At 55.8% G+C, this 18,723-nt stretch overlaps 1 protein-coding gene across 1 annotated transcript in view; it reads right to left on the minus strand.

The window, feature by feature from the left end:
• CHST8 (carbohydrate sulfotransferase 8) overlaps positions 1-17,426 on the minus strand; it is a 117,484-nt gene extending 100,058 nt beyond the window's left edge. The window contains exon 1 of the mRNA XM_056136259.1: positions 17,090-17,426. The gene's annotated coding sequence lies outside the window, so the exon portion shown is untranslated. The remainder of the gene's footprint in view (positions 1-17,089) is intronic.
• Between the last annotated feature and the right edge of the window lie 1,297 nt (positions 17,427-18,723).

Genomic DNA, 18,723 nt, shown 5'->3' on the forward strand with positions numbered 1-18,723 from the left:
GGTTCCAGATTCTACCTACCATGTTCACCCATGATGCCTTTCCAGCCTTCCCTGGAGGCCGAAGGACTGATGGGAGAGGCCCCGTCCACATCTATGTCCACTACAGTTCCAACGCTCCAGGCCCATAACACACTCTTATCTCTCCCATAGCCAAAAAGAACACAAAGACTCTCCCTCCCTCTTCCTCTGCAGCTACGTTTCCATCTCTTGCCTTCCCTTTGCAGAAAACATCTGGAGTTATCCATCTCACCTCTTCCATTCTTCTCTCACAGATGCACGTAAATCAGAACCTTGCCCCCACCCCACACCCAGCCACTCCTGCTGGTTCTCACTGCTGAGTCCACTGGCCAATGCTTGGTCATTGTCTTCTTAGACCTACCCCAGCACATAAACCAAAGACCATCCCTCCTCCATGAAGCACTCTTCCCTCTTCCTGAGACGAGGTTTTCCTTCCTCAACCTCACTTCTCAGCCTCTTTTGCCTCTCACGCCTCATCTCCACGACCTATTGTGTTGGAAGATTCTTTTCTTTTTCTCTTTTTGGGTCACACCCAGAGATGCACAGGGGTTACTCCTGGCTCATGCACTCAAGAATTACTCCTGGCAGTGCTCGAGGGACCATATGGGATGCTGGGGATCGAACCCTGGTCAAACAAGTGAAAGGCAAACGCCCAACCCACTGTGCTATTGCTCCAGCCCCTGTGTTGGAAGATTCTTGACTTCAATGATTACTTTTCTTCTCAGTCTGAACTCACTCCTTTACTGACCTCAAAAACTCTTTTGTATGGTTCCAAAACCACATGAGAACCAAATGAGAACCCCCCCACCACCACCACACACACACACCACCACCAATTTCTACTTCTAGCTCTAGACTCTCTACCTACCCCAAGCCCGCCCAAGCCTGCACTTGGCCAGGTCTGCATTCAACATCCCATCTACAGTCCGTCCTTACCTGAATCCCAATGCCTCTTCTTCCCCTGTCCTTCCCACCACTGTGACTGGTAACTCCATTTTTCTAGGGCCTCCAACCCCAATCCAAGATATAAGAAAGTTCCATTGGCTCCAAAATCTGCCTGGATTCTGCCCTGTTATTTCCTGGTCACTCCCAGCACCTGGGTTCGGGCCCTCTAACTCTTGCTAACCTTATCGAGTCACATGCCCTGAAAACAGGCTCCATTGTGGCATGCCTGGCTTCGAGACCCTATGGTGTTTCCTTGCCTCACTTAGCATAAAGTCCAATTTTTTTTATCCAGCCTGCAAGGCCTAGATCACTTTACATCTTCCCATCATCCCTACTTCCCTTTGAAGCCTCACATTTGCTGCCCTCCTCTTCCAATGACCCTTTCTCTCTTCCCCACTTCAACTTATTACCAAGTGCCTTCTCTGCCTGGAAAATCTTTGTGAGTTCAGTATTTCTCAGTCTCAGCACCCTTTTTGTTGTTGTTTTTGAGCTACGCCTGGCAGTGCTCAGGGATCACTACTAGTGGGGCTTGGGAGACCATATGCAGTGCTGGGGTTCAAATTCAGGTCTGCCACATGCAAGGCGTGTATTATCTCTTCAGCTCAGTTTCAGGACTGTTAAAAAATGGGATCAGATGATTCTTTGTGATGGGGCCTGTAGAACATTGAGCTGTACACCTGGCCTCAGTCTGCCGGGTTTCAGGAGCGTGCCCCAAAGTTTCCCACTTCCCAGCTTCTGGGCTGAAAACTGCACCTCAATTATCCATAGACTTTCATGTCCTCTTGCTTTTGGGGGGTAGGTCATACCTGGCGATGCACAGGGGTTACTCCTGGCTCTGCACTCAGGAATTACTCCTGGCGGTGCTCAGGGTACCATATGGGATGCTGGGAATCGAACCCAGGTTGGCTGCGTGCAAGGCAAATGCCCTACCCGCTGTGTGTCTGCTCCAGCCCCTCATGTCCTCTCACTTTGCTCAAGGCTCACTTTCCCCTGGAGGCTCACCCTGGCCATCCCACTCAGTTCTCAGGCCCGCCCCTGCACCCTAATTCCCCATATCACCCCCCTCATATGGCTTTTTCTTATTTTTTTTCTTTTTGGGTCACACTCAGCTATGCACAGGGTTACTCCTGGCTCTGCACTCAGGAATTACTCCTAGCCATGCTTAGGGGACCATATGGGATTCTGGGAATCGAACCCAAGTCAGGCTGCATGCAAGGCAAACGCCCTACCCACTGTGCTATCGCTCCAGTCCCTCATATGGCTTTTTCAAAGCAGCTCTCAGGATGACATCACAGAGCTGAGGATCCCCCTCAGCTTTGCTTCCCCAGGTATCCCTGATGCCTTAGAAAACTGCCTGGCACATAGCTGGTAAACATTCACGTGTTAGACAAATCAGAAGACTCAATACGGTAAAATGTGATCAATATAGTACAAGGTCAGTTTATCTCCAGATTGATCCTAAATGTATCTCTAAATGAAACACAAGCTCAATACGAATCTCGACGAGATAGTGTTTAAAACGCAACCCAATATTTTAAAGCGGGCCTGAAAGAATACGGCTATGAGATCATAAGAATAATGAGAGGGAACTTGCCCTCTCAGCTATCAAAAAATGCATTTATGAGTTTCAATCATGGAAATAGTGGGGATTGGTACTAAAATAGATAGACTAAAACAGAACAGTTCACAGACAGCACCAGTAAATAAAAGAATTAGCAAATGATCAAGCTAACATTTCAAAATCAGGAAGTAGGGCTGGAGGCACGGTATAGGGATTAAAATATTTGCCTCTGCCTTCGACTGGCCTTGTTTTGATCCCCAGCATCACCTACAGTCCCCTAAACACTGCCAGGACTGACCCCTGAGCACGTACCCAGCCCCTGAGTGCTGCTGAGTGTGGACCCCCCAAAAGAGAAAAAAGATGTGAAAACCAGGGAGCACACAGTGAGGGTTCCTGAACGGTGCTGGGACAACTGGTTCCGGTTCACAGGGCAGTGCTGGCCCGTCACAGACACAGAGGTGGTGTCACTTACAGGGAACAGCTCCAAGAACGTAAGGGGGGCTGGAGCAATAGCACAGTGGGTAGGGCGTTTGCCTTGCATGCGACCGACCCATGTTCGATTCCCAGCATCCCATATGGTCCCCCAAGCACATCAGGAGTAATTCCTTAGTGCATGAGCCAGGAGTAACCGCTGTGCAACGCTGAGTGTGATCCAAAAAGGAAAAAAAAAAAAACCAAAAAACAAAAAACAACCAAAAACCCCCCAAGAACTTAAGGGATATCTCTGGTTTTGTTGCCAGGTTCATAATATTCTTTCATTCTCTAGGATCTTTTAGAAAGAAATTGGGGACCCAGATGTGCTTAGGACTCCCTCCTGGCTCTGTTCACTCCTGGTAGGGTTTGAGGGTGCTGGAGATAGAAACCGGATCCGCCACACGCAAGGCAAGCGCCCTACCCACTATACTATCTATCTCTCCAGCCCTATCTATGTTTCAAAAAATCTGTGTGTATATATTACTTTAATGAAAAGAAAAGTTACACTTATAAAAGCAATAAGCCTGCCCCCTCCTTCACCTATACAATTGAGAAAGTTTCTGCTTTAAATGAAGATTTGCTGGTGTGAATCTGAGCGAGACGGCACACGCAGGCACCTCTGGGTCTCCTTGGACGGTGATTTGTGAGGGGGAATTAAGTCTTAAAACCATGCATACCCTTTGAGCCAATGACTCCACTCCCAGGAATTTATCCTGAAGTGACACAGAGGAATACAGCGAGAACGTTCGCTTCCACGTTCTGTAAAATTGAAAAACAAAAATGAAAAACCGCCAAAATGTCCAACAGGGAACCGCTTATATAAATTATGATAAATTCAGAGCCAGGAATGCCACACAGGTGTCAAGAGCGAGAGGGAAACGGATCCATTACCACGGAACAGCATTTCTGATACATAAAGTGATTAAGCAGGTTATGTGCAGGAGGCATACAAATGACTGCCTCTCTATCAAATGAGCATGACTTATGAGCCCGGGTACCCGCGGTGTCAGAGCTGAGCTACGCCTCTAACAGAGTCGAGGAACCACGCCAGGGGAAGAGCGCTTTCACTTCCCTTTGGCCTCTGGGAGGGTTTCTGCAGGGAATGGCTCAGACTTAGGAAGTGCTGGGTAGGAATGTTGGGGGAGGTGGGGAGAGACCTCACGTGGGGGATGGAGCTCACATAGCCTGTTGTGGTTCCCACTCATCCATAGAGACCCCCGTTGAGTTGGCCAATCGGGCAGGGCTGAACTTAAGCAAGATCCAACTCAGGACGGAGCTGGCTAGAGGCTGACGGCCCCACTGGCCAGCATTTCTGCACGGGACCCCAGGACAGGGGCAGGGGATAGGCTGCAGAGATAGCGCTGCCACCAAGGGCCTGCAGTCTGGGGCTAGGATGGGGCGGGCTCTGTCTTTTCTGACTCAGGCCCCTGAGTCCACCTTTGGTTAATGACACTCTGGGCTCCAGGATGACCCTGCCAGATGTAGTGCATGGAACACTGAGGAGTGAACTTAAAAAGTAACCAAAATGTTTGGTCCCCGGCCTTTAGAGGGGATGAGATTCATATAACAGTCTCCTGATCTCAACCCCCGGCCCACCCGGGCCCGGCGGCGTCCTGAGATATCACTTTGCCAGATCCTGGCTCTGCTGTCTGTCCCCACCGGACCAGACTCCTCGTCCTTCCCATGTGGGACCCAGTGCCCACACCCCAGCACCCTCGGCCCCCCATTCTACCCTGCCCCTCGGGACCATCCAGTTTCCTCACAAAAAAAAAATCCTTCCAGGTCTGCAGTCCCCAGGCCTCCAGCACAGTGGGCGTGGCCACTCGATTGCAAGGACAGGGGTGGGCTTTGGTCCTGCTGGTGTCCAGTTGCAGGAGAGTTGAGTGGGACAGGCTGGACTGGGGCTCCTGACCAGTCAGCACCGATAGGGGGCAGGTGGAAGGAAGCCCAGTGCTGCTTCTCAGGTGCGGGCACTCACTGGGCAGAAACAGTACCAGGAGAGACTTGGGCTGAGCTGCCCCAATGTTGAGTTTATTGGGGAGCCGCCCCGCTGGGAAAGAGCCCCTGGGGGGATGTGAGGAGGTAAGGGGGGAGGTGATTGCTCCCAGGCTGGTCCACAGGAGGTCAGTGCGGGGCATGGGGTGTAGTCTGGTGGGAGATTCTCCCAGCAGCCTGGGAGGAAGAGCTCACGGGGTTGGATGTCAGGGCACCCAGGGAGAACCCCTTCTCGGGGTAACCTCCGGGGGAAGCCTCCAGAAAAGACTGGAGGCCAGGATGAAGAGCTAGCCTGGGGAAACTCAGTCACATCCCCGGCATTTATTTGAAACAGAACATTAATTCTGACTGTCATTAGAGTCCATTTCAATTTTGTAATAACATAAAAAGTTAAGAGTCTAATTTATTCATACAAATCTTGTTAGCATCCAATTTCCACATAATGTAACATATTCCTTAAAAAGCTGACAAAGCAGGAGAAATTAAAAACGCAAAAAAAAAAAAATCCATCTGTGGATGCCTGTCGCCACAGCACCAAAGGTGAGCAGGAGGCAGGGCTGAGGCTGGGAGAGAGACGCAGACCTGCCCGGGCACCTCCACGCCACTTCCCAGACACGAGGAGGGGGGCTAGGGGCACCCCACCCCACCCCACGTCTCCCTGCGCTTGCCCCTGCCCTTGGCGCCACAGACAGCTCTCTAGCATTTTCTTCCGCAAATCCACCCCGGAGAGCCCGTAACTCCTCTTAATTACACGTCTGCGGTGTTTGCATTAGATGGCTGTCACCCTGCAATTTACCGTACACGGGTTTTAATTGTACATTAATCTTTCCTACACGCCACTCCTCTGCTCCAACCTGGAACAGCAGCGGCGGTTTGGGCCATTTTGTTTATTCCTCAGCCAAAAAAAAAAAAAAAAAAGAGCTGATGAGGGGAATTGCAGCGTGTCCCTCCCCTTCTTTTCCAGGATGCCCTGGCTGGGTGCTGCGGTTGGAGAAGGCTCCTGGCACCCACGAGGCCCCTTGAAACACAGTTTTTGACGGTTTCGGGGCTGACGAATTTCAGAGGCAAGATCAACCCCCAGCAATCTTGCTGCTGCGTGTGGCGTGCTTTCTGGGCACACCTGCAAACGCCCTTTCTTCCCAGCTCCGGTCTGTGGGGTGTGGAGGTGAGCCCTCAAGGGACAGGACCCCACCAGAGAAGACAGGGGACCACAGGGGAAGTCACCCGTGTGGCGTGGCGGTTCCAAGGTCACCAGGAGAACCAGGAGGGAAGAAGAAGTATAAATTACAAAGCCCTGGATGACTGCCAGGGCCCCAGGAAGCTACATTTAGCATATCATTCTCCCAGCTGCGGGAGGAAGCCTTAACTCCCTTTCCGACAGAATTTGAATGGAATTTGTTACAAGAACATTGTGATTGAAATATCACCAATTGGCTTTGCTGACAACCCTGCAATAGATTGCAGTTGCGATGGTGTGAGTGTGTCTGTTTGGAAAGTGCTGTGTGCGTGTGTGTGTGTGTGTGTATGTGTGTGGTGTTGTGTGTGTGTGTGTGTGAGTGTGTGCACCAGGGGTGGCTGTTGTATTCTCCAACTGGCCGAGGTGGTGGTAACAACACTCCATACAATATTTATGAAATCTAGATGAAGCCCTACCCTGGCAATGAGCTGATATCATAACACAGATTTCAAAAACGCCTTGACATTTGCCCAAGATCAAATTTTCCCTAGCGAAAACCCACGAGGCTTTGAGCTGACAGAGATCTGAGCACATGCTCCTCCCTCCAGCGAGCTTCTCTGTTTTGGCCCCGGTAATTAACACTCGGAGGGGAGGACCCAGGGGCTGGAGGGGTGCAGGGGAGACGAATACCACGAAAGCCCACTTGTCCTTCGTGGGAAGCAGCAGCCGAGAATTTTCGAGGGGCGAAAGACGGGAGATTTGATGATTTTTATTGTTAAGCACTTTCCGATGTACAAAACAAAGCGTGGTGATCTCCCTACTGACGAGCCTCTGACAGCATATTTGGACGGAGAGAGACAGGTGGTGATCCATCACACACCCGCCCAGGAAACAAAAATGAAAGCAGAGATTCTATTTCCCTGGGACCACAGATTGCAGCCGGGGATGACCTGTGATTTGTTTTAGGGGCACTCTGGAACAAGGTGACCCTATCAGGAAGAGAAGGTACACCCAGCCTTCCCATGGTTTGGGTGATGTGTTCTTTCTAAATGGGTCCCAGATGGCAGTCCGCCTTTTTCCTGGGGGGTTTCTCTCTTGCCCCACCCCACAGCTCTGGGAGACAAAGCCTCCCCCGGGTCCTGGGTCCAGAGGAGCGAAATGGGAGATCCACGGGGCGTCCAGGCAGAAGCCCTCACCCCCAGCCCCCGACATTGCTCATGTGGGGGGCCTTCATGTGGAAGGCAAGGGTGGTTCTGTAAACACTCCACAGTGCACATCCGATGAGAAGCAGAATACTTGTCAAGCATGCATCTTTATGAGCTGTCCGCCTATAAACCTCTCACGCAAGGTCCGTGCTTAATGTTGGTTTGGCAGTAAATTGGCGCGATGCATGGGTCTGCTGCATCAAATTAGCATCGACCCATAAAACGTTACTGAATGATCCCTCAAAACTGCCAAGCCTTCAAATCAACTCTGGAGAAACCGTCAGGGTTTTTTTTTTAATTTTTTGATAAACCTTTCATATTAGTTATCACAGAGGAGCATAAACCTTTCTAATCTGTCTCCCAACAAAGAGAGAGAGAGAGAGAGAGAGAGAGAGAGAGAGAGAGAGGTGTTGTTTTCCCCAAACTGCTTTTAGCTCTTCCATCTTGCACACCCGCCTCCACCTCACATAAACAATTGTGTGTGTCGTGCATTCTTGGGTGCCCTATTTTACAGTGACTGGTGTCCATGGTCAAGAAGCTTGAAGGGAATTCCACCCAGCACCAGGAAAAGTTCTCACCTCTGACTTTTGATGGACGGTCCAAAGCCCACCTCCTTCAGGAAGCCTTCCATAACTCACCATTAATTCTGGTCATGCCTGCACACCTTTTGGATGTCAGATCACTCTCCACCAAGGTCTCCCAGGGGCTCAGAGCCTGAGATCTCACTGGAGGATCCTTGTGGCGGAGACTCACACTGAGTGGTACACAAAGTGTCATGCCCTGCTATGGCCCCTTTTTGAGCCCCACTCCAGGACTGCCTCCCAGATGGAACCCGTTGCCCATATCCCCCACTCCAGCCACTTCTGTGACCCAAGAGCATGACTGTGCAACTCCCAAAGAGCCTCTCCAAACCAAATCCAGATTTGAACCCCAGGATCTGTCCCTGAGGCCCTGGCAAAGTTGCTTTCAGAACAACTAGGTCCGGCTGGAAGAAGGAGGCAGAGTGAGGCAGGGTGGAGGGGGGAAGGGAGGGCAGACCATGGCTCTTTTGCTTTCCGCTGGCCAGCGGGCACACCACCTACGAAACGGTGGCATTTAGGGCCAAAGAAAGGATTCAAAGAGTGAGCACCTGCCTCCATTCCCAGCATCCCAAGCATCTGGCTCAAGCAAGGGAGCAGCCCTCGAGAGCTGAGGTCATGTCGGGGAGGCTTTTAAATGGCCATTTAGAAGCACTAGGGGTGTGGATGGATTTGGGAGTACAGATCAAGCCTGCAGACTGGTTGGGGGAGGTGGGGAGTATCTCGGGCCTGCAAGAATCTATGGGCCTGGGCCGTGCAGTGGGGAGAGGTTGGTTTGGAGAGATGGAGCACCAGAGTGGAACTCGTTTGGGGATGAGGGTGCAGCCTCCGGAGCAGGCTGTCAGGTCAGCGAGAGGACAGAGGCCGAGCAGGCAGCACCCGCCTCTGTCCTTCCCTCTGTGGGCACAGTTGCATCCCTCACACTCAGCACTGCCTTAGGCACTGGGACCACAATAGCAGTCATGGCAGGCGGGTGGGGGGCGGGGAGCACAGGGAGCCCCCGTGAAATCCACAGATCACGGAATCCATGTGGGGACTCCAGCACCCCAGGGCATCCTGGGGCCGGTCCCCCACCTCGCTGGGGCAGCGCCCATGTGTTCTACCCTCTGCCTTGCCACAGAGACGATTCCAAGCAGCACCCCTGCACATTTCAGACATCTACAATATGGAGATGAGAGGGAATTTTCAGATTTGTTGAATAATGTTTTCAGGTTCAAAATATCCTTGGCAAAAAAACGTACTATATTAGTCATCTGGGAAATAAAATTAAAACCATGGGATGGGGGCCCCAGGGATGTGGCTCAGTGGCAGAGCATCCAGGCTCGGAGTGTCCCGGCATCCCCCCACCCCCAGCTCTGCTGCGACCATGTGTGTGAGCATGAAACCCAAGCGTGTAGGACCCTGGGTATTCCCCCTCTCTCCTCCCCCACCCTCCATCATCCCACCACAAAAGAGAAGTGAAGGGAAAAAAAAAAACCAGGGCGGAATCTTTGGCCCCAAGGACTCAGAGAACAGTGGAAAGAAGAAGATGAAGAGAAAGGGAAAGATGGAGGTGAAGAGCACGGAGAGCAACTGGAAGCCTCAGACAGGGGAGGAGGGAGAGCTGGAGCACCTGCTAGAGAAGACTGCAGATGACCCTCCAGGGAGGACACTGCATCCCGCGAGCCTCATGCATCAGAGACATCTGCCAGATGGGTGCACTCCATGGTTCTACCGGGCCAGTCACCAAAACAATCCCCCTCTGACAACAGGACAGCAGAGAACTACACTGGGGTCTCTTCACCTAAGAGACCCTGGATGGAAACGAGCGAGCGAGCCACTGCAGCTTGTGTGAGGCTGGAGGGGAAGCGAGTACGCACGTGTGTGTCCATGTGTAAGAACCCACTTATATCAAGCTTCGATCCGTATCACTCCGGGTATGGAGAGAAGTGCGCCACGGTGGAGATGGACAGCCTGGGGGCCGCCAGGGGTCCTGGGGAGGCTGGTCCCATCCTCCTTCTGGCTTCCTGGCGGGCACTCAGGTCTACTGCAATTACAGGAGCTCACCAGTACAGCACACACGCTTTTCAGTATACTTGGAATGAAAAGTCTGACAATGTGGGACAGTGACTGTAAGACGGGGAAAAAGGTAGCAGTGGGAAACTACTTCGGAGGAGCAGGCCTGGGGTGGAGGGGTCCATGCTCTCCAGGAAACGTGATCATCAAGCTGAGCCTGAGATGGAGGACCGAGCCTCAGTGGAGAGACCAAGCACAAGGTGACAGCAATGGCGGCAGTGGGGGCGGTGGCGGAGCTGACACTCAATACGGGTGGCTATGCGTTAATCAGGGGGGCTCTGGGAGTCAGTTTGGTCGTTCCCACGTATGGATGAAAGAAAACCATAGCCTTGAACCTGCTGAAGACATGGTTCAGTGATGGCGGGGGAAAGGAACACAGTGAGTGACTTCAGTGTCACGGCCACGTGGGGTAGCTGTCCAGCAACTTTAATTCATGGCAGCGGGAACTGGGAAGAGTTCAGGAACAAGCATAAATTGTGCTTTCACGGGGATGAATGGTTGCGAAATTAAATTTGCAGATGAGGCTAACCCTCAGGAAGTGAAATAACATCGGTGGAGATGGGGCGGGGGACAGCAAGATGGACCGACTCGCGGGCAACAGGATTTATGATGCATATTGGGGCGGTGACCCATACGGAGCACGGACTCAGCCCCCAGCACCATCACCACCACGGCAGGGGAGGGCCACTGGTACCCGCTCACCCAGCCCATGTCTACACCACTCCCAGTCCCAAGCCGGACTTGGAGAGGACAGGGAACCTGAGGGCCCTCAGGGGCAGCGCTGTGGGAATGCCACTTGAGCAGGACTATGGGGTCAGAGGAGACAGGGGAGGAGAAGAGTGAGGACCCTCTGGTAAGGTGGGTCTGAGGAGTCCGGGGCACTAATCTTAGATGATCAAAACCCTGATCTGGCCATCTGACCAGCATCCTATGCAAACTGATGGCCTGTGTTGGGAACTGCACCCACTAAACTCTGCTCGTGTAGACAGGCCACACGACAAGCTGTGAACCCCACTCTAGAGTTCTGTTTGAGGACAAGTGTGGAAAACTCAGCCCTAGGTCATGCCACTGAAAGTAGAAAGGTCACAGAGGATGGGGTAGGCAGAGACTAACTACCAGGGCTCAGCCAGCATGGGTGAGCGCTGTACCAGGCACAGTTCCACGGGTGTAGACAGACATGGGTGTAGACAGACGGCATAGCAGGGCTCCATCCACCCACCAGCAGCAATCAGAATCCCAGCCTGTCCCGGGTCACAGCGGCCAGAAACGGCTGTCCTGATATCTGCACCATGGCCTGGCAGGACATACCCCATGGGCGTTTCTGGATGCCTGGGGGTGCCCCTCAAAAACCAAAGCTCCTGCAACTCCAGGCAAGAAGGGCCTCTGCAGTCACAGGTTTAGACAGAGGGGTCTTGCCCGGGGAGATGAGTCAGCCCCAAAGATGGGCATCCTCAAAAGCGGCGGCAACAGTCTGCCAAGGGCGTGCCAACCTGAGCCCAGGCAAGAAGCTGAGAGCAGCAGGTGCTTGTGTGGCCCCTTCCAGGGAAAAGCCCTGGCTCATTCGTAATCCATGGTGACAAGGATAGTGGCCAGAACAGAGGAGGCCTGAGTAGTACAGTCAAGAGCCCCCTGCCCTGCCCGCAGAGGCGCTCTGAACCCCTGGCTTCCTCCCCTTGGCTCTCATCCCGCTCGGCCCCAGGCTGGCCCAGCCCTGGAGGAGTTGGCTCAGGCCCAGGCAGAGTGAGGACAAGGTGACAGCGACCTGGGCCCGTGCCTGCAGTCAGCGGCTGCTCACTCAGGGCTCGCAGCCAGCAGTGTGGGCACCACATGGATGTGGGGTGACTCACAGATCCGCTTCCCATCCCCACTCTGGAAGGAGGATAGAGTCAGGTGGACCCCTGCTACCCCGGGATGGGGAGTTGAGGGGAAACCCCAAGTGTGAGCTGAGCTGGAGGCAGTCCCAGGAAATTCATGGTGGAAGAGTTTGGGAACCCCCAAACCTGGAACAGAGCTTCTAGAAGAGCCATCCCAACAGTCAGATAGGGAGGGGAGGGCACCTGGGCTGAGGGCTGGCATGAGCACAGGGCCAGGAGAGGGGCAGGCACCAGCCAGCTGCCAGGTCCGATGTACGTGGGTGACAGATGAAACTTGCTGGGAACCAGAAGGCTTTGTGGATGAACCAGAGGTCAAGTGTCTGGGCAGCACCCCCCGAGGAAAGAGGCTCCTGAGACGGCCCTGGGCACTGGCGGTGACTTCCTAGATGTCCACTATGTGCAGGGCTGAATGATGAACATGGTTGGGGGTTGGTGTGGAGGAACCAAAAGGTCCAGGACTGCGGGTCAAGATGCAAGGTGGGCACAGTGGGGTCACGCACTTGGGGACCCTGAGTATGGAGCCCTGCTTCAGGGAACAAACAGCTCCCCATCACGACCCAGAAGCAGGGTCCCCGCCACCCGTGGCATCTACCCTCCCCACCTCATGCAGCCCCGAAGTCTGATGGAAGCCCTCGGACCACTGCCATCTTCCTGCAGGACCATCTTCCAGTAGGACCTGTCCTCCTACTCTGCATTGCTGGTCAGACCCAGTCCAAGTTCTTTGCAGTTTTAAGAGCCACCGTGCATCCTCAGCTACCTCTCCCCGCTCCATTCCATGGCCACACGGGCCTTCCCACTGCCCGAGATGGGCACTGTGTCCCTGCCACCTGCAATTCCATGGCAGGAGACCTGTGCCCAGCAAGCTCTTTCCTCCCCACCCCCTTGGTTTGGTTCTAGGAGCTCCAGCTCAGAGCTCAGCTTCACGGCCCGCCAGCGGCCAGCCGGGTTGGTCTGGTGAAGAAGCTGCCTAACAGGCGGCAGAGCCTAGAGACCACACATACTGGTTATCTGGCAGTGCACGGCCTGACAGAATGAATCAGCTAGTGGGGGCTGACGAGAGCATCTCTGTCCCCCAAAATTATAAACCCCAGAAAGGCAGGGGCCACTTCGATAACTTAAGAGTTCCCAGCACAGTAATAGACGCCTAAGAGATGTTCACTAAATGTAATTACTAGATGGCAGAACGAGGGAAGGAGGTCTGGCCCCAGAGAGTATGGATGATTCTCACTCAATGCAAAGAAACTCGGGGGTGGGGACGGCGGAGTGACAGTCCAGTGCATAGGGAATTTGCCCTAAACAGGACCGACCTGAGTTCAATCCCTGGCACCCATATTGTCCCCTAAGCACTGCCAGGAGTGATTCCTAAGTGCAGAGTCAGGAATAACTCCTGAGCACCGGATGTGGTCCAAAAAACAAAATGGAAAAGAAAAGAACCGTCACTTGGAACTAGAGAGCTAGTAAGGGGGTTAAGGCATCTGCCTTGCATGTAGCGACCCTAGTTTCATCCCCAGCACTACACAGTCCTGCTGAGCACCATCAGGAGCAACCCCAGAGCACAGAGCTTAGGAGTAGCCCAAAGCAGTGCTTGGGTATCACCCCACCACTCCACCATCCCCCCAAAATAATAAGTGGATGTCACTTGCGGGACCAGCTCTTGTCGTGGTCTGGCAGGCACACGCATCCCACACAAGCAGCACTTACTTCCCGGAAATGCATAGTCGCTAGAGTAGGGGGTGGGCACCCCGAGCCATGTGCCCCTCCCCCCCAACATCCCCCCCTACCCCATCCCCCAGCCTCTTGCTGACACACAGACATTTTCCCTGATGGGAGCCTTTCCACGTAGCCCACCCAGACACAGGCGGAGGCTGCTCTGTGGCCAGCAGGCGAAAGCTCCAGATCACAAATGACAGGTAGTTTTGTCGAGGGTAAAAGTCACAACTTTCCCCCACGGCCGATCTGTAAGTCTCATCTTCTGCCACAGTGATTTACCGAGTGCAGGTCATACCGCCAGCAGCCTGGAAGAAATGAGACAGCGTCTCGCGGAGCTGATGTGCAGCCAATCCCCCTAGCCGCCCCCCCCCCCCAACCTCCCAACCTAATGCCAGAGACTAGGGACTCCTCTTCTACAGTTCAGTCTCCTCCTAGGAGGGAACACAGCTGCTATGAACTCAGGCAGGTGCCAGCTATGATTCTACGGACCATCATCACCAAGTCGTCACCATACAAGCTGCCAGACCAGAGAAAACTTCCTGAGACATGTTGCTGTGGATACATCCATTCTGCCTTCCTGGCACTGGGTTATTTCCCACTGTCCTGTGGCACGCTGATCTCCTGGGCCAGCTACTACATCAATCTCCTCTTTATACCTCACTACCTTAGCACAGCGGGAAGAGCATTTGCCTTGCACATGGCCGACCCGGGTTCGATTCCCTCTCAGTCCCTCTCAGAGTGCCCGGCAAGCTACTGAGAGTATCCCGCCTGCATGGCAGAGCCTGGCAAGCTCCCCCTGGCGTATTCGATATGCCAAAAACAGTAACAAGAAGTCTCACAATGAAGACGTTACTGGTGCCCGTTCGAGCAAATCGATGAACAACGGGAAGACAGTGCTACAGTGCTACCTTCTGACTGGCTGGAAGACCAGCCTGGTTTCAGTGTTTGCTGACTCTCGCGGTGACTCTGGTTCATTACAGAGCTGTTAGAATCCTTGGCTCACCTTATGCCCATGGGTTGCCTCTCACCTGGACCCCTCCCCAGGGAAGTGCCGCAATCCCCGCCCCCCTCCAACACACCTGGAAGTTAGTGGGGGGGGGGGGGAGAAGCAGGAATCTGAAACTCCAGACCAGGCAGGAAACCAGGTGCCACCCTCCCTCAGACTCCAGCACCCACTGCCGGCGCCTCCGACCAGATGCATCAGCAGACAACGCTAAAAGCTCTCAGCGCCCATCTCTTCGATCAGCAAAACCACAAAAAGCCCATCAAGCCACCTCTGGCATGAACTCAGAGCGGAGAGCGGCGAAGCAACCTAAACGATGGTTCCAATCAGGAGAATCCGACTCAGTGAAGCGCAAGCGAAGTAAAGGTCAAGTCTCCGATGAGCCCACCAGGCACTTTCCCAATGACACAACATGTAGCGAAAAAGAAACAGTAGCTAGCAAACTTTGCCCGGCTTGTGAACAGCCACAAACAGAGATTCGAATGGATGTTTAAAAAATGGAATTCCCTTGCTACTCTGTAATCACTAAATGTTCATTATGGAAACACAGCAAATATGCATGAAATTTCCCAAGTGGTGTTCTGGTTATAAGATTTAAGAGGCATCTCCAACAGCAGGCTGGGGTGCAAAGCCTCCTTCTCCGCCCACCATCCAGGAAAGCCTGGCCCAGCCCGGAACTTTGGACAAGCCAGCTCCTTACCCCGCCAGAGCCAGCAACCTGGGAAGCTGCTCCTTTTACTGCTCAGGCGATTTAGAAATCAGCCCCTCCCCACCCCCCGTGACCACTGATTGATGTCTCTATAAATAATTCATCTTTGACCTTGCTTTAAGAAAGCCTTGACTTTTTAATTTGGGGTCTTTTAAAAAAATCAATACCGGGAGAACATAATTCACTGCTGTGGAGTCTGGCTCCAGGTAAACAGGGAAGCAGAACCACCCACCTGACTGCGGGCAAAGGGGTCGGGCAATAGGTGGAGGGTCACTCTTGCACGTTTCCTGTGTTGGAAAGTTGGGGTTCTCTGCCAGCCAGCCAGCCTCTGGCTCCTCATGTCCACGTTCCATAGCCTCCTATGAGTCACTTCCCAAGGCAGCTTGCTTCTTCTCCCTAGACCCAGGTATATGCTTCTCCTCCCTAGACCCGGAGAAGGTCCCTAGAATCTATCCTGCCCGGTGGAGGGGGCTGCGGGTGCCAAGTGTCACCCCTTCCTGTGGCCTGCATGCATTGCCTTTGGAATAGGGGTAGAGGGTAGGCAGGAGAGGCAGAGCAGCAGGAAAAGTGGTTACACAATTATAGGACGGGGCTTCAGAAATACCCTCCACCCATGGACAGAGGTGGTGTGAATTTGAATTCATGAGGCAGCTCAAATTCGCTGGTGCAGCTTGTAAATCCCCCAGGGATGTGGCAGGACCATTTCTGCTGGAGCCTGAGAGTCCCTCCACTCAGATCTGGCTTGAGAGGTGAGCTGGACCTGGCAGCCTGCCCAGTTCCGACTCAGAACCCCAGTGCCCCGAGGTCCACCTTTGTACCCCAAATGGCAACAGGACAGGGAGTGAGGACCAGCCCTTCTGGTTCCAACAAAACAGTTGAGGAGGGAGCGAAGGGGCAGACACCGGCATGGTCAGGCCTGGAGACCCACGAAAGTTCCGGAAGTCCCACGCTGGGGAAGAGATCCTGGGAAGAGATCTCGGATCCCATGCCGCGAATGCGTCTGGGTGAAGCCGCCTGGCCTCCGTAAGGGCAGCACGGCGGGCGAGAAGCAGAAACCAGCGGGGCCCGAGTTGCCCCCCAACAGAACGCATTCCTGCATCCCTTACCCCACACATCCCAAGTCGCCTGGGCCCCGGGGTGTGTGTGTGTGTATGGGGGGGGGATCGCACAACCCCCCCCCTCCCCGCAGTACACCCCGCACACGGTCCCAGACGCAAACATAGGATCCCCAAAGACTACATAGGCCAGTGGCCTGGGGTGCACCTCCGAGTGCGGGACCACGTGCCCCCACCCCATCATCTCCTTCTTTGTCCCATCCCGCCTCCCGCGGTCGCGGAGCCCCAAGCCCCCGCCCCATCCCCAATCCCCCAGCATGCGGAAACGCCCAGGGGGGCTCCCCCGGCGCCCCAGTCCGGCCCTCGCGGCGCCCGACGCCGCCTCCAGCCCTCCTCGCACCCGGGGCGGGGACGAGGAGCAGAGGCTCCGCAGGGACCTCGGGAGCCCGCGGGGAGGCAGTTCACAGACGCGCGGCAGCGAGTAGAATCCAAGGAGCAAAAGTCTAATTAAAGTTCCCGCTCCTGCAGCAGGTCCCCAAAGTACGGCCAGACCGGAACCCCGCGCGCCCAGTCTCTGGCTCCGGCTGCGGGCGGCTCACAGCTCCGGAGCCCCCGGCCGGGGCGCGGGGACGTCCCTCGCCCTCCCGGGACCCTCCGGGCGCCCGCCTCGCCGCCGGGAATCCGCAACCGGGCGGGGCGCGGGGTGCGGCGGGGGGCGCCGGGCACTCACCTGGCGCAGCCGGCGCGCGCGGGGCGGTCGGAGCTCCCGGCCGGGGCGCGGTCTCTCGGCGGGGATCCTCGGCTCCCGGGCGCCCGGGCGACCGGCCGCACGTCCGCCCCGGCTCGCTCGGGCCCGGCGCCTCCTCCCGCTGCGAGCGGCCGGCGCGCGCGGGCGAGGGCGCGGGCGAGGGCGCGGCGGAGGCGGCGGCGGCGGCGTCTCCCCGCAGCCTCCGGCCCGGGTCGGTCCCCCCCCCCTCCCCACGCCTCCGGGCGCCGCCCGCTGCCCGCTCGCTGCAGCGCGGCGGGCTCGGGCTCGGGCGCCGGGAGGGCTCCCAGCGAAGTGCGCGCGGAGCCTCCGGCGCGGCTGCAAATAGCGCCGCGCCCGCCCCGCGCCCCGCCCCCGGGCCGGGCCCCGCCCCGCGGTGGCCGCGGCGGCCGCGGCGGCGGCGACCGCGGTGGTGGCGGTGGCGGTGGTGGCCCGGGGAGCAGGGGACCCGCTCCTCGGAGCCGCTCGGCCACCGCCGGGCTCCCCGCGCGCTCTGCGGTCCCGGCGCCCCCACGGGCGGGAAGCGCCGAAGTAGCCGCCGCTGGGCGCGGCCGGCCGCGGGGTGGGGCTGCCTGTCCGGGGGCCCGGCTGAGAAGCCGAGTCCCGCCCGGCTGCCGCTTGGCTCCAAACCCAGGCCGGAGTGCTTTCAAGTGCCTCGGTGGGTCGCACGCCCGCGCCGACCCGGGAAAAGGACAAGGCGTCACCGGAACGGTGGCTGTGGCCACAGCCCCGCAGGGGCGCGCGCCTAGGAGTGGCGCTGCGGGGGAACCGGGCCGGAGAGACTCCGGGTACTGATGCGCAGGAAGATTCTAAGGGGTCCTGCCCGCGCTTACGGCATCGGCGGGCTTCGGACCACGACTTGGAGCAGCATCAAAGCCTGTGGTCAGCACCGATCGCTCCCCCTCCTCCTCCTCCCCCCACCCCCCTGTGCCCGAGGCTCTGAATTTTGCGTCGTGCCCCCAAGCCTCGCACCTGAGCTACCTCCCGGGGGTCCCTGGTGTTTCTCGGGGTCTGCCCACGCGCGCGCCCCAGCAACAGTGGGTGTGGCAGATCCCGAGTCACTCAGCACCCGGCCAGGCTGGGGCGTGGACTCAGCCGAGGTGCCAGTCCCGGTTCTTCCCTGGAAGAGGCAGCCCCGCCTGCAGGGGGCGAGCGGGCGCCAGGATGCGGGCTTTCTGCAGGCACGCCTGAAACTAGACTTGGGGAAGGCTGGCCCAGCACTTGGCAACGCCTGCAGAGAAGCCTTTTTTAGGAAAGAGAAGGATGCGCACCCCCACTCTCATTTTATTTGCTGAACTGTTGGCCTGACCTCAGCTGGCCAACGGAATGTGAAAAAGAGAAATGGGGAGGAATGGACCAAGGCTCTCCTTGGTCAGCTTGAGCAGTCACTCTTGAAGAAAGCTTTGGAGCCCCAGTTCTAGGGCTCCCGCTTGCGTGGTACCCCAATTCTCAGGGAAGCCTTCATAGCCTAAGAGAGCTCAGAGTCTCAAAGATAGGACAGGAGATGGAGGGCACCAACTGTGACCTGTTGATGTTCATGACCATGTAGCCGTTATTGTCCCTGGTGAGGAAACTGAGGCAGAGCAATGTCACCAGCT

The sequence above is a fragment of the Sorex fumeus genome, unplaced genomic scaffold (assembly GCF_029834395.1).
Source record: "Sorex fumeus unplaced genomic scaffold, SorFum_2.1 ptg000122l, whole genome shotgun sequence".
In the NCBI taxonomy this organism is placed as follows: domain Eukaryota; kingdom Metazoa; phylum Chordata; class Mammalia; order Eulipotyphla; family Soricidae; genus Sorex; species Sorex fumeus.